The 16,961-nt window shown below is 41.5% G+C and overlaps 1 protein-coding gene across 1 annotated transcript in view; it reads right to left on the bottom strand.

The window, feature by feature from the left end:
* LOC143597290 (NADH dehydrogenase [ubiquinone] flavoprotein 1, mitochondrial-like) overlaps window positions 1-16,145 on the bottom strand; it is a 288,480-nt gene extending 272,335 nt beyond the window's left edge. Inside the window, exon 1 of the mRNA XM_077075841.1 lies at window positions 16,138-16,145. The gene's annotated coding sequence lies outside the window, so the exon portion shown is untranslated. The remainder of the gene's footprint in view (window positions 1-16,137) is intronic.
* Window positions 16,146-16,961: the final 816 nt, after the last annotated feature.

Here is a 16,961-nt window from a genome sequence, read left to right as displayed (position 1 = left end):
AACGAGTGTCTATTCGATCGAACAAGTTCCATGTTCGACCGAACGAGTTTTTCCAACTGGTTCGACCAAATGTGTCACACCCGGCCCTGAGCGGCGGAAACAGCCGGGCGTGCACGAGTGGGGATTGATAATTAAGCACGGGCCATTGCAAAACATTCAAAGATTTTCATTGCGCATGAAATGTTTAATACAAATACATTACATTGTTTAAAGATTACATAAAAACATCCAAGTATAAAAACTGTTGAAGATTTCCACGCCATATCCCCTTTGCGCGGCGGGTACAACCACGCGCATCGAAGGGATAGAACTAAAATCTTCCAAAAAGCTAGTTTTAGATGTTCAGCGTGAGGTGCTCTAAGTGTGACTCCATGCGCTACCTAGTTATCTCCTGAAAGACACGTAAAAATATTTGAATCAGTATAAACTGAGTGAGTTCACAAGTTTTAGTAACTTGATAAATCGTATTGCATCATAATCTTGATACAAATCATTCTGAAACATAATTCTGATAGCATTATTAAACACATGCTTGGTAAAACATAGATCTATCAACATATTCTGATAAAATCGTTGCGCGGGTTACGCGCGAACATTTCTGGGAACTGTGCTCGTCTGTGTAAGTGGCGCTGCCACTACGAGCTAAAATAATGTAATACCGTCCCGCGGGTTACGCGCGGACACTTCTGGAAAACTGTGCTCGTCTGAGTAAGTGGCGCTGCCACTACGAGCGAATAATACTGTAATACCGTCCCGCGGGTTACGCGCGGACGTTGTGCCGGAAAACAAGGCGCTCGTCTGCGTAAGAGGAGCGACCTCTACGAGCGGGCTCAAACCCATAGTACTGCCCCATGACCATACTAGGCACTCGTCTGTGTAAGAGGTGCGACCCCTACGAGTGGGCGGATCAAACCAGCAGTCCCTACCCTTAGAGTTCCAATGGTAAAGTGATCACTTACTCGAATCTGGTGCACTAACATCGAAATACCATAGATAACTGTTCGCATTGCTCATCATGAAACATAACTTAAACACGTAATCGTTTGCATAGCTTGTAAGTATACCATGATAAAACATTATTTAAGTACGTGTCCCTCGCCCCGAAAGTAGTTTAAAAACAGTGAAAACAGTGAAAATAGGGGCTGTGAGACTCACCTGTGGTTCTTGTTAAGGGAATAATCGAGATTCGGGTTTTCTTGGTGTTGGCCTCGGAATCGAAGGTCTAGAATACGATTAAATAACAAGAAGTATATATATTAAGATCAAGAAATGGGAGAACATAAGGGTTGGAAAGTAGATCTCAAGGTTATATTCTCGGCTTACCTAGTAACAGGATCGGAAATGAAAACAACGGATGCTTGGGAGAGGATTAGTGCAAGTTTGTAGTTCTTTGAAGTGTGTTTTGGGTGATAATTTAGGTTACAAATTTATAGGCAAACTCAAGGGAACACAATCCCTTGCTTTAGGGGATTGAAATCTTTTCATATCTAAATGTAATGATGATAAAGTATGGAAGTTATTATTATTTACTTAAGAGTGGAGTGGTGGATAAAAGATTTTGATTTGATTTGGACAGAACATGCAGGTCTGGGGTTGGTGAGAATAGGGTGGCTGACAGTTGACTTTTCATGTTACAGTGTGCTTTTTCAGGTACTTTTGTCAGTGTACAGTAAAAAGTGGAAAATCTCTGAAACACGCTACTGTTTCCTTTCGGGCGGGAGTAATCTCCTTATAACTGGAGAATAGACTAAGTGTTCTGCGCGTATAACTTTGTGCGCATAGCTTTCTGCGTGAAGGACATTTCTTTGCTGCGGGTAGATACGTAACCTTCTCGCAGTTAGGGACATTTGAGTTTCATTTGTAGATTCTCCAGGTGGTCTTGGTATTTCAACATAGTGATCAGTCATGTTGAAGTCAATTCCATCTTGGAGCTTCAGACAAACTAGCTCTCAACGTTCCCGCCATGCGGGTAGGTTAGTTCCCCTCCCGCACGCGCATAATTGGTTTTGGGATGCACCCGCCTTAGCCTCATGCGTGACGGTCAACCCATTTAGACAACATAAAGTTTCATGAAAACATAAGGCCAAAACGTTCACGCATGGCGCATATAACATATGCTCACGCTGGTTCTTAACATGGTGCGCTCGCGCAGGTTGCACATAACAACTGCACGCGCTGACTAACATGGCGCGCTCGCGCAGGGCGCACATAACAAATGCACGCGCTTAATATTTACAATCACCTAATTATTAGGTTGATTACTTGGCTTATGGGTTTGGGAATTTACCGGTTGTCACATTCTCCCCTCGTTAAACGAATTTCGTCCCGAAATTTAGGAGACGTTGCTGTCAGAAGCTATGCTCTGAAAGAGGTGTGGGTATTTCTTGCGCATTTGGTCTTCTCTTTCCCAAGTGAACTCAGGCCCACGCCTCGAGTTCCATTGAACCTTTACTAACTTGATTTTGCTCCTGCGTAACTTTTGTTCTTTCCAATCGGTTACTGCTATAGGTTCTTCTACGAAGTGCAGCTGTTTGTCGATGTGAATCTCTTCCAACGGCAAAATCAACGTTTCGTCAGATAAGCACTTTTTGAGGTTGGACACATGAAACGTATCATGAACTCCACTGAGTTCGGCGGGTAAACGGAGTTTATAAGCAACCGGACCGATCCTTTCCAGGATCTCAAATGGTCCAATGTAGCGCGGATTCAACTTTCCTCGCTTACCGAAACGGGGGACTCCTTTCCATGGAGAGACTTTCAAAAGTACTTTATCCCCTACTTGAAACTCCAATGGTTTCCTTCGCACATCTGCGTAGCTCTTCTGTCTGTCGCGCGCTGTCTTAAGGCGATCCCTTATCTGAAAAATCTTGTCTGTTGTTTCCTGGATCAATTCTGGACCAGTCATTTGCTTGTCACCCACTTCAGCCCAGCACAGTGGGGATCTACACTTGCGCCCATACAAAGCTTCGAACGGCGCAGCCTTAATGCTTGTGTGATAGCTATTGTTGTAAGAAAATTCAACCAATGGAAGATGAGTATCCCAGCTACCTTCGAAATCGATTGCGCACGCGCGTAGCATATCTTCCAATGTCTGGATTGTTCGCTCGCTTTGCCCATCCGTTTGAGGATGATATGCCGTACTCATGTCAAGACGAGTACCTAAAGCTCCTTGTAACGATCTCCAAAACCTTGAGGTGAACCGACTATCTCTATCAGAAATGATGGACACTGGGACTCCATGTTTTGAAACTACTTCTCGAATATACAATCGGGCTAACTTTTCCATCTTATCGGTTTCCTTGATCGGCAGGAAGTGCGCTGTCTTAGTTAGCCGATCCACAATAACCCATATTGTGTCATAACCCCCAGGTGTCCTTGGCAGTTTGGTGATGAAGTCCATAGAGATTTGTTCCCACTTCCACATGGGAATTTCTGGCTGTTGAAGCAACCCTGATGGTTTCTGGTATTCAGCCTTTACCTTCGAACACGTCAGGCACTTACTGACATACGTCGCGATGGCGCCTTTAAGATTGGGCCACCAATACAGCGTTTTAACATCTTGGTACATCTTGTCTGCGCCAGGATGTACGGAATACCGCGTCTTGTGAGCTTCGTTCAATACCTGCTCGCGCAATCCTCCCTTGAGAGGGACCCATATGCGGTTAGCGAAATATAGATTGCCGTTCTCCTTCAGTTCCAAACTTTTAACCATACCCCCAAGGCATTCGTTTTTAACAAACTCTGGTTTCAAGGCTTCTTGCTGAGCGTCTCGGATGCGGGTAGAGAGATCTGCGTGAATGGTCAACCTTAGAGCCTTGACTCGTAGCGTTTTTATTCGCTCCTTCCTACTTAGCGCGTCTGCTACCACATTCGCCTTTCCAGGGTGGTACTTAATTTCACAATCATAATCATTCAACAACTCCACCCATCTTCGTTGCCTCATGTTTAAATCCTTTTGATCAAATATATGTTGAAGGCTCTTGTGATCCGTAAAGATTACACACTTTGTACCATAGAGGTAATGGCGCCAAATCTTTAGCGCGAAGACAACCGCTCCAAGTTCTAAATCATGCGTTGTGTAGTTCTTTTCATTGGTCTTGAGTTGGCGTGAGGCATACGCTATGACTTTGTCTCGTTGCATAAGGACACATCCGAGTCCCTGATGTGAAGCGTCGCAGTAAACGACGATGTCATCCGTCCCCTCGGGCAGAGACAAAATTGGCGCACTACATAACTTCTGTTTCAACATTTGAAACGCTGCTTCCTGATTTTCGCCCCAAACAAACTTCTTGTCTTTCTGAGTTAGCGCGGTCAGAGGTAGAGCTATTTTGGAGAAGTTCTCAATGAAGCGTCGATAGTAGCCAGCTAGTCCTAGGAATTGCCTCACCTCAGTTGGGGTTTTTGGCGCTTCCCAGTTTTCGATGGCCTTGACTTTGGAAGGATCAACGTGAATTCCTTTCTCGTTTACAACGTGACCGAGAAAGTGAACTTCTCTAAGCCAAAACTCGCACTTGGAAAACTTCGCATACAACTTTTCTTTCCTCAACAAGTCCAAAATCAATCTCAGGTGTTGCTCATGCTCGGCCTTGGTCCGAGAGTAAATCAGAATATCATCTATAAACACAATCACAAACTTGTCCAAATATGGTTTGCACACGCGGTTCATCAGATCCATGAACACAGCCGGCGCATTAGTTAGCCCGAAAGGCATCACTAAGAACTCATAATGGCCGTATCTAGTTCGGAAGGCTGTTTTCGGCACATCTTCCTCATGGACCCTAAGTTGGTGGTATCCTGACCGTAGATCTATCTTTGAATAATAACTGGATCCCTGCAACTGGTCAAATAAGTCGTCAATCCTCGGTAAAGGGTACCGATTCTTGACTGTCAGCTTGTTCAGCTCCCTGTAGTCAATACACATTCTGAACGAACCATCCTTCTTCTTAACAAACAGTACTGGAGCTCCCCAGGGTGAAAAGCTTGGGCGTATGAAACCCTTATCCAATAGTTCCTGTAACTGATTGGATAGCTCTTGCATCTCAGATGGAGCTAGTCGATAAGGCGCTCGAGCTACTGGCGCAGCTCCTGGGACTAAATCAATACGAAATTCTACTTGTCGCGGCTGCGGCAATCCGGGCAAATCTTCAGGAAAAACTTCTGGAAATTCGCGCACTACCGGTAAGTCTTCAATTCTTCGCTCATCTCCTTTCTTCTCTACTACATGCGCCAGGAAGGCGTAGCACCCTTTCCTTAGGCACTTACGCGCCTTTAGGCACGAAATCAGCTTCGTCGCAACTCCCCTTCTTTCCCCTTGAATTACCAAGGTTTCTCCGTTCAACAGTGGGATCCGAACCTGCTTCTCATGGCAAATAACTTCCGCGCGGTTCTCGACTAACCAATCCATACCTACCACAATGTCAAAACTTCCCAAGTCTATTGGCAACAAGTTAATATTGAACCCGTGACCTCCCATGACTATTACACATTGTTCAGTTCTTTCGTTCGCGCATAACTGCCTACCATTGGCTAGTTCTATAGTATAAGGCGTGTCTAGTCTACTGGTTGCTAGGCCTAGGGAGTCTTTAAACTCAGCGGATATAAAACTCAGGTCAGCGCCAGTATCAAATAAGACAGATGCAAAATGGCCGTTAAGCAAAAACGTACCGGTTACCACATTCGGCTCTTCTTTAGCTTCACCCGCGCTGATCACAAAAGCTCTCCCGCGAGCTTGGTTTCCCCTTTGCGGGCAATCCCGACTGAAATGCCCTGGCTTTCCGCATGCGTAGCAGTTGTCATTGGCTCCAGCTTCTTTAGCACGGCAATTCACCGTCTTGTGTCCTGGCCTGTTACATTTGGCGCACGTGACGCTCGCGCATTCACCCTCGTGGTGAAACTTGCATTTGTTGCACCATGGGTAAGGGCCACTGTATCCTTTTCGTGGTGGCTCCGCGGCCTGAATCGCGTAAATCCTTGCGCTTTCCTGCTTCTTGAACGGTGGCTGCTTGGAGTCGGACCCTCGGTGGTGAGAGTTCCATTTCCTCTTGGGATCAGAGGTTCGCTGCTCGGTTCCGCGCGTAGTTAACATACCCGCACGGACCGTATCCCTTGTAAGGGTGATGGCCCGCGCTACCTCCTCATCAAAGGTTGGAGGCGCTGCGGCGTTGAGCGGAACCCTAACAACAGGAGGTAACCCAAAAATATACCTCTCGATCTTCTTTTCCTCCGTGTTTGCCATATCTGGCACCAACTGGCAAAGTTCGTTGAACCGGTTGTTGTAGGCGTCGATATCCGTTCCTACCATGGCGTGGTTCCAGAATTCCTGTTGTAGACTCTGGATTTCTGCGCGAGAGCAGAACTTTCTCATCATCATTTCCTTCAGTTCCTCCCAGGTCTTGTGGAGAGCAACTTCTCGCCCCAAAGTTTTCGTTTGAAGCTTCCACCAAGACGAAGCTGCCTCTTGGAACATGCAGGTCGCGTAAAGGACCTTCTGGTTCTCACTACATCCGCTAATGGAGAGGACTGTCTCCATCTTGTCAATCCAGTTGTAGAGCCCAATGGCCCCTTCGGTTCCCTTGAATGGCCAAGGCTTACAGGCCATGAATGTCTTATAGGAGCATCCTTTGTCCAAGGCTCCTGATTCGGGTTCTGGGGTCTCATTCTGACGACCCTGACTTGATTCGGCCTTGCTGGCCTCATGTGTCGCAATTGCTTGCGCGATTATTTCCGCGAGTTCCTCGGGTGTCATGGTAATTCCCTTGGCTTTAGTTGGAGGCATTCTCGCTTTAAAAGAGAATGGAAATATATCAAACTTAGCGCATGTACTCTGAGCACATAATGTTATCGTTATTTACTAGACAGTGTGACCCGTGTTCCTAAGTGTGTGTATAGTTTCTTTTGAAAATATTTTCTTTGAAAAATATTTCATGCGATTCCCCAACGGTTATAGTCTAGGTTAAAACTTCTTTTCCTAGTTCGCTATAACCAGTGCTCTGATACCAATCTGTCACACCCGGCCCTGAGCGGCGGAAACAGCCGGGCGTGCACGAGTGGGGATTGATAATTAAGCACGGGCCATTGCAAAACATTCAAAGATTTTCATTGCGCATGAAATGTTTAATACAAATACATTACATTGTTTAAAGATTACATAAAAACATCCAAGTATAAAAACTGTTGAAGATTTCCACGGCATATCCCCTTTGCGCGGCGGGTACAACCACGCGCATCGAAGGGATAGAACTAAAATCTTCCAAAAAGCTAGTTTTAGATGTTCAGCGTGAGGTGCTCTAAGTGTGACTCCATGCGCTACCTAGTTATCTCCTGAAAGACACGTAAAAATATTTGAATCAGTATAAACTGAGTGAGTTCACAAGTTTTAGTAACTTGATAAATCGTATTGCATCATAATCTTGATACAAATCATTCTGAAACATAATTCTGATAGCATTATTAAACACATGCTTGGTAAAACATAGATCTATCAACATATTCTGATAAAATCGTTGCGCGGGTTACGCTGCGAACATTTCTGGGAACTGTGCTCGTCTGTGTAAGTGGCGCTGCCACTACGAGCTAAAATAATGTAATACCGTCCCGCGGGTTACGCGCGGACACTTCTGGAAAACTGTGCTCGTCTGAGTAAGTGGCGCTGCCACTACGAGCGAATAATACTGTAATACCGTCCCGCGGGTTACGCGCGGACGTTGTGCCGGAAAACAAGGCGCTCGTCTGCGTAAGAGGAGCGACCTCTACGAGCGGGCTCAAACCCATAGTACTGCCCCATGACCATACTAGGCACTCGTCTGTGTAAGAGGTGCGACCCCTACGAGTGGGCGGATCAAACCAGCAGTCCCTACCCTTAGAGTTCCAATGGTAAAGTGATCACTTACTCGAATCTGGTGCACTAACATCGAAATACCATAGATAACTGTTCGCATTGCTCATCATGAAACATAACTTAAACACGTAATCGTTTGCATAGCTTGTAAGTATACCATGATAAAACATTATTTAAGTACGTGTCCCTCGCCCCGAAAGTAGTTTAAAAACAGTGAAAACAGTGAAAATAGGGGCTGTGAGACTCACCTGTGGTTCTTGTTAAGGGATTAATCGAGATTCGGGTTTTCTTGGTGTTGGCCTCGGAATCGAAGGTCTAGAATACGATTAAATAACAAGAAGTATATATATTAAGATCAAGAAATGGGAGAACATAAGGGTTGGAAAGTAGATCTCAAGGTTATATTCTCGGCTTACCTAGTAACAGGATCGGAAATGAAAACAACGGATGCTTGGGAGAGGATTAGTGCAAGTTTGTAGTTCTTTGAAGTGTGTTTTGGGTGATAATTTAGGTTACAAATTTATAGGCAAACTCAAGGGAACACAATCCCTTGCTTTAGGGGATTGAAATCTTTTCATATCTAAATGTAATGATGATAAAGTATGGAAGTTATTATTATTTACTTAAGAGTGGAGTGGTGGATAAAAGATTTTGATTTGATTTGGACAGGACATGCAGGTCTGGGGTTGGTGAGAATAGGGTGGCTGACAGTTGACTTTTCATGTTACAGTGTGCTTTTTCAGGTACTTTTGTCAGTGTACAGTAAAAAGTGGAAAATCTCTGAAACACGCTACTGTTTCCTTTCGGGCGGGAGTAATCTCCTTATAAATGGAGAATAGACTAAGTGTTCTGCGCGTATAACTTTGTGCGCATAGCTTTCTGCGTGAAGGACATTTCTTTGCTGCGGGTAGATACGTAACCTTCTCGCAGTTAGGGACATTTGAGTTTCATTTGTAGATTCTCCAGGTGGTCTTGGTATTTCAACATAGTGATCAGTCATGTTGAAGTCAATTCCATCTTGGAGCTTCAGACAAACTAGCTCTCAACGTTCCCGCCATGCGGGTAGGTTAGTTCCCCTCCCGCACGCGCATAATTGGTTTTGGGATGCACCCGCCTTAGCCTCATGCGTGACGGTCAACCCATTTAGACAACATAAAGTTTCATGAAAACATAAGGCCAAAACGTTCACGCATGGCGCATATAACATATGCTCACGCTGGTTCTTAACATGGTGCGCTCGTGCAGGTTGCACATAACAACTGCACGCGCTGACTAACATGGCGCGCTCGCGCAGGGCGCACATAACAAATGCACGCGCTTAATATTTACAATCACCTAATTATTAGGTTGATTACTTGGCTTATGGGTTTGGGAATTTACCGGTTGTCACAAAATGTGTTTCTAGTTCGATCGAGTGTGCCTCAGATTCGACCGAATGTGTGTCTATTCGATCGAACGTGTTCCTATTCGATCGAATCAAGCCAGAACCAAGCTGTTTTCGTCTTTAAAACCCAGTTTTTGCTCGAGGCCGCGTAAGCTCGTTTTCTTAGACTTATAGCACGTTGTTAACCTTATATATATGTTCAACTCTAGGCTAAGGAGATCTATTGTAGCACCATCCTAACCCGAGATCAAGGTGAGTTCATAGCCCCTATTTAAGCTTTTCAAAACTATGGGGTGGAAACATGGTAACTTTACACGTTTGGATAAAATCATTTATGCAAACACTCTTTAAACTATAAACTTTTGGATTTCTACACACGTGCGGAAATCCACAAGCTTTTTAAGAATCTATAAACTTTGGAAATCTATGAACATGGGGAAAACCCATCAACTTATGGAGATCTAAAAACATTGGAAATCAATGAGTATGGGAAATTCTATGAACATTGACATCATGGGAATGGGAATCATATTCATATCATCATAGTCATTGTGTCAGCATGGAAATCTAGAGATCAAAGCATCATGAGTTGAATTGGACGCGAGAGTCTATTCTACTCTCGGTAGAACTCGCGACCATGAGTGGCATTCTATTCTCGGTGGCACTCGTAACTCATGGGATTTCATACTAGTCTCGGTGAAATCCATAACTCTTGAGGACCTATACTAGTCTCGGTAGGGACCAAGGGAACCCAGGATTCTTTGGGGAGTCTATCCTACTCTCGGTAGAACCTAGCTGAGTCCTGGATGACAAGAACGAGGTAGTCTTGGTTTAAGTCTTGCGTGGGATCAATCAAGTCTTGTGTGATCATTGAGTTTCATCATCATTCATCATCATCATCATTTATTCACCATCATCTTGGATACTAGTAAACAGTGGGATCTTGGTGTTGGTTTATCTAGTAAACTTAGCATGCTCAAATCTATATGTCCTTATTTATGCTTAACTGCTATGTGCTACATGTACCGTTGGGAGACCACAAATCTTTGAGTAATCTTATCACAAACGACTCTAATGGGAGAATAATAAGCCCGCTGAGAGTCCAGGAGAACATTTCATGTTTTACTTACTACAAAAACCTCTTTGGGAAAACCAAGAGACCCTTTTCTTACAAACCATCTTAAAACCGGGTATTATATCCAAACATAGTAGTATAAGTTGTAGGAGTGGTGGGTTAGCCGCAGGTACACCCTATATATAAACCCCTACAACCTATACTAGTATGTTTGTGTATAAACTCTTTTTCTTTAAACCTATGAATTCACTCATCTACTTTATGTAGTTGACAGTTTGTTACATGTTTTCAGGAAATAATGCAGCAAGAAATCCCTAGCAAGTTTAGAGGCCTTAGAGAGATGAAGGCTAGTCTAGGAGTTGTTTGGAAACTTGATATTTTGTATTAAAACAATTTGTTTCATGTTACCTGGATGGTGTAATATTTGACATTTTGGTTATGTTTATGCATTTAGACTTTTATACTATTGTGCTCAACAATCACGACTTAGTCGCCGCGCCTCGATTATTCCGCCATCACGATCGGGGTGTGACAGTATGTTGATGACATACTTTTGTTTGGGAATGACATTCCAACCATGGAAGGTGTAAAAGCCTGGCTTGGGAATTATTTTTCCATCAAAGATCTTGGTGAAGCCGCCTATATTTTTGGAATAAGTATCTATAGGGATAGATCAAGGCGGTTGATAGGTTTGAATCAAAGTGCATACATTGACAAAATCTTGAAAAGGTTCAAGATGGAAAACTCTAAGAAAGGTTTGGTACTTATTCAAAGAGGAACAATGTTGAGTGTTTCTCAATGTCCAAGCTCAAAGGATGAGCAAGACAAAATGAGTGGAATCCCATATGCATCTGCTATAGGATCCATCATGTATGCCATGATATGCACCAGACCGGATGTGTCATGCGCTTTGAGCATGACAAGTAGATACCAACAAAATCCGGGAACTAGCCATTGGCTGGTAGTTAAGATCATATTGAAATACCTTAGGAGGACTAAGGATATGTTTATTATATATGGCTCTGGTAAGGAGGAACTCGTTTTAAAGGGTTACACTGATGCGGGTTTCCAAACTGATCGAGATGATTCTCGATCACAATCGGGATATGTTTTCGTTCTAAATGGTGGTGCTGTCTCTTGGAAGAGCGCAAAACAAGACATGGTAGCCTTGTCCACCACTGAATCGGAATACATCGCCACCTCATTGGCAGCTCAAGAAGCTGCGTGGATCAGAAAGTTCATTGCTGATCTAGGGGTAGTCCGTACCATTCAGGACCCTCTAGAAATCTTTTGTGACTATGAAGGTTCGATTGCTCAAATCAAGGAACCTCGTGCATATCAAAAGACTAGGCACATTATGCAGAGATTCAACTACATGAGGGATGAAGTTGAAAAGGGAAAGATATGTATTCGCAAAGTTCACACTGATCAAAACATTGCGGATACGTTCACGAAGTTCCTTGAATGGCCGAAGCATGAGGGTCATACTTGCGCCTTAGGACTTCGATATTCTAGTGATTGGATTTGATCTATTTTGTATTTGGATATCGGAACGATTGTTATTTTGACTCATTCATATGATTATTGTTTATGATTATGACATTTGAGTTATGTTCCATTTTAGCATGTTTAAATCTGTGAATAAGTTAATTATTCAAAATGTCCGTAGTCGTTCATATTTGTGGAAACAAGTATGAAGGTAAGACTATTATGAACTTGGATTGGTGGTCATTCAAAAGGCATGAATATAGAGCAAGGGTTTGCTACCAAGGTTCATAGATATTTATGGGATATAAATATTGGACTGACCCGCCCTCAAATTTTACTGCATGGAATCCTTGTGATTTGTGAACATAAGTAAATTTGAGTAAAGGCGAACACCATAGTATCCTCCGACCTGAGATACATATTGGGTCTTGATATTCATCGACTATTATACTTTGACTTAGTTCTTCGCTGCTCTGAAGCGTGTCAGTACATAAGGCTGAGCTCAAGTATAGTACAAGGTGATAGTAAGAGACGTATGTAGTCAATAGGGGATCTGTCCCTCTTATTCGTTGAGAGTTAAATGTCTAAGGCCTGAAAAGTTAAATCGACAGAGAATGATCACTCTGTGTCTCAGGATTTAACATGACATATGAGGCAAAAGGATAAATGATAGATTCACCTAAATCATTTCAAGTAAGGGACTTGAAGGGGATGATGTTATTGAATGGCGCTTTGTCATACGTATTAAGGGTAGTAAACCGTTTTTAGGCGGTATTTGCCACTTGCATCAATCTTCTATTTATCTTGTGCAAGTGGGAGATTGTAGGAATCGGTCTGCCCAAGACACATATTAGAGTTGATGTGGCTAGTACGTTATGATCCAAGTCGGGTCATACCCAATAACAAGCTAGACAAACACCATTATATTTATTTAAGATATGATCTAATAAATAAATATCAACACTTAGAATATTTAGAAATGAGTTTACAATACTTTTGGGATGATGGTCACCTAAGCACTTGTATGTGTAAACTCACACGTGTGTGTAAGTAGGATGACTTGATTTGGAAACCATGTGAATAGGGTCACCGACACATGGCGTTCAAAGGTGTTGATGGGATTACACATGCCAACAAAACATATGATGTTTAACCGGTCCCATAAAACTAGAAGTTGCAATGGGTTGCAATTGTCAAATGTTGACTACGTTGTTAATTTGAATAGTAGGATAAAGGTCACCTAAATTCTATTTGAATGAAACGTTGGGTTCTAGATTTTAATCATTAATTGTCTTGGAGACATTAAACGGTATTAACGATTAAAATTTATTGATTTCGAAAATACTAAATTGAACTTTGTTAATTTCTTTATAGATGGCCGCAAATAACCAACAGAACGCTATGTTGATTAAAATATATGACTTTGATAACCTTGTTAAAACCAAACAATTACTTGCTCAACTTTATGTTGAAAAAATATATCTTTTTTATGCATATCGTAGGTAGCTATATGTGATTATTGAAGATGCGAGACATTTGTTGGAGATTGATGTATTTTCTTTGGATTTGTTTTGTTTTTTGAACACTTTTTTACTCTGATATTAATAAATTAATTAGTTATTGTCACTATAACTATTTAGTGTCTTTTGAGCTATGGTACAAATGTTGTTGCGCCTCCACATGTTCTATTATTAGGCGGGGTGTGACAGCCTCAATTGAGAAAATAGTTGATTTGAAAACCATTGAGTTTAACATTGTCTTGGGACATCTAATGGCATACGGAGAGTGTATACAACACAAGGAGACCCAAACTGACAACCAAGGTATGTCAATGTTTTACAGAAATGAACCTTTTTTATCAAAACCGAAATATGTACAAAGGGCAAGGCAAAGACTGGCACAATGAGGACCAAGATGGTTGTAAAAACCGAGAGGGCCAAGATCGTGGGTCTAGTCAGATGGATCAAAGAAGAACAAATGATCGTCAAAGGGGAAGAAAGGATAGATAAAAGGTTTAGTGTTACCAAGGTGATGAATTCGATCACTTTGCGTCTATGTGCCCGGAATGTATGAAGAATGAAGGCGATAAGAAAAAAGCGAAGTTGACCAAAACGAGAGTCTGGATCCAGCTTAATTTATGATAAGAGGTTTTCAAGAAAGGATTTTTCTGAATGAAGGCGGGGTGATTCCAAAGCGTTTCTAAACCGAGCCGATGGAAAAAGATATTTGGTATCTCGACAACGAAGCATCGAATCATGGAGAAAGATGACGAGTAATAAAGTGTATTCATATGAATTGAAGGAACAATTCACAGGAAAGGTGAAGTTCGGAGATGTATCTTGTATTGATATTCTTGAAAAAGGTCAATCTTAATTAAGGAAAAACAAGGGAGCAGTTCTGCTTGATCGATGTCTACTAGATCCCAAGCTTACAATGCAATATCATAAGTCTTTTTCTAGCAACAAAAGGTGGACGTGAGATTCACATTGAACATGATTTGCAAACCATTAATGATGATACATGTAAGCTTTTGATGACAGTGATAAGGACCAATAACCGATTCTACAAGATCATCCTCAAGATAACAAGTCCCGGTAAACGAGCTAGCATTATAATGAAAAATTTACAAGTCTAAAAAATACAAGTTGATTACAAGTTAGATTCAAATCGAAGATCTATGTTCCAAACTTCATTTTCCAAAGAAAAGTGTTCAAGAAGTTAAAAGCGCGTCAATGAAGACATTCAAGCGCAAGGTAAAACGTTTAATTATCAAAAGAAACAAGTGTTTGTTCAAGCCAAGTGGAGCCCATAGAACACTACAGGAGATTAAGAAATTTATTGGGAGAATCATGAAAAGAATGACAAGCGTGAAGTTGAAGACCGTTAGTTCATGTCGAAAACTGGGGAGTGAGTCTGGTATAACAATTGGGTGTGATTGTTGGCTCAATTGTTGTTTGGCCCGATAATAGGGCCCAGCCCAAAATTTAAAAGGGTTATTAAATGGGTTGCTTAATGATGAAGTTGGGTTGTTAAGTTTTTTTTTTGGGTAAAGGGTTTTACCCGGTTAAATTCATTCCACACAACCAACAAAGAACAAGTAATATGACAAAGTGCCATATTAGTTCTCATGTATGACATGCCATACAAGAGTAAACAAAACCAAAACCACCAAACAATGGTAAACACTGCTAAAACCTACACAAGAACCAAAGAAACAAACATAACAAAAACAAATCAACCATTATCATCAATTTGGTGTGAAACTCCCCTCGGAAAGTGCCAATCTTCGAGAACCCGATTGACCCGTTTTGAATTCTTGAACTTTAGAGTCATTAGCTTTAGGCGAGTACCCTTAATGATTTCATCAGCAACAATCTTTGGAGTCTTCCAAGAGTTCCTGAAAAACCGGTTATTTCGTTCCTTCCAAATTACGTAAACCGAAGCCCCAAGTAACAGCCGATTAATAACATTATCAATAGAGTTGGGCATTCCAAATTGAGACACATATTGAAGAATATTCGCCCAACCATTCATGCACCCCTGAAACTTACCTTTCAATTTGACAATACTCCAAACCTCAGAGGAGAACTTACACTCAAAGAAGAGATGATTACGAGAATCCGGCTCTCCATTACATAAAAGGCAGCAATACAGGTTATGATTTGGATACCCACCAATATTCCACCCCATTATACGATTCTGCGTGCTCAATCTATCATGAAGCACAATCCACAACATAAAAGAGTGTTTTGGAACACATTGAGAGAACTAAACAACATGCATCCAAGAAACCTTATCAGCCGGTATTCGAAGAAGTTGCCATATTCCTGAAGCCGAGAAATTCATAGAAGTCCCATTCTCATCCATTACCACGATCTTGTCCCTCTTTTCCGGATAAATACTCACCCCCTTTAAGTTCGAAAGAATTGGGAATCTCGAAATCCAATCAGGCGGCCATCCCCAGTTATTATGATGAACAACATCATTGACACAGGTTTTTAAAGTCAAACCAGCCCCATGTATTGCTCTCAGGTTAATATAATCACTTAAAGGACATAAATCATCCCATTTATCATACCAAACTGAAGTAGATCTCCCATTACCGATTTCATGCCATATAAAATGTCTAATACGGGGACGAATCTGAAGAATTTTCCTCCACCCCCAAGTACAAGATTTAGGAATCTGCAAGCTTCAAAAATTTCGCCCCTTCATTTTATACTCATGCATCCATTTAACCCACAACGAATTACGATCATTGATTAAACTCCAAATATGATAAACCAGAAGAGAGTTATTGACATCCCGAATACGCCGGATACCCAAACCACCTTCACTTTTCGGCTGACAAACAATATCCCACGAAACTTTATGCTTTCCCTTTTTGTGTCCAAAGTCCCAAAGGAAATTTTTAATCCGTTTTTCAAGATCAGCAATAAGTCTAGAAGGAAGTGAGAAAACAGCAGACCAGTAACTATATAAGGACGACAGAACAGACCTGACCAGCTGAAGTTTACCCGCAAAAGATTATAAATAGAGTTAACATTATAAATAGAGGCAACCGAGTTAGGGATTGTCAAGATGAGATGCAACCAATTTAGGGTCTATCAAGAGTAAAACCAAGTCAGAATTTGAGAGTTGAAATCAGTTTTTTAAGTTATATTTTTTATTTCGTGTCTATTTATCGATCGAGACTTAAAAGTTAACCCTGACCTCCTAAAAAAATGTAACTAAGAATATAAAATTTTTATCTATACTTCTGTGTAATCTCGTCAACTATCCAATATAACATTCTATTTTTATTAACTCCTAAACGTATATACTACTAACTAGCTAACTCCTAACACTAACTGACTAACTTCTAAAGTACTTTATTTTCATTTTACATAACACTAGAGATCAATAATTTATTCATTTTTATTTTCATTTTACATAACACTAGAGATCAATAATTTATTCATTTAAAACACCTTGATGAAATCAAAGAATTCATAATTTACCTTCCTTTTCAGTGGTCATTGGGTTAACTAAAGAACCACCAACCCTAAAGATGAATGTAGTGAGTAACCAAGGATAGCCTTCGTTACTTTTCAACTTTTCGTCAGTAGTGCAATTTCTTTTTTTTATTTGTGGTTTTGTATTTCGCTACCCCTAAAACATACCCTTCTTTTTTAAAG

The sequence above is a fragment of the Bidens hawaiensis genome, unplaced genomic scaffold (assembly GCF_021521415.1).
Source record: "Bidens hawaiensis isolate Kalapana, Puna unplaced genomic scaffold, B.hawaiensis_p1.1 tig00001758_1, whole genome shotgun sequence".
Lineage (NCBI taxonomy): Eukaryota > Viridiplantae > Streptophyta > Magnoliopsida > Asterales > Asteraceae > Bidens > Bidens hawaiensis.
This window is presented reverse-complemented; position numbering and strand designations above follow the sequence as displayed.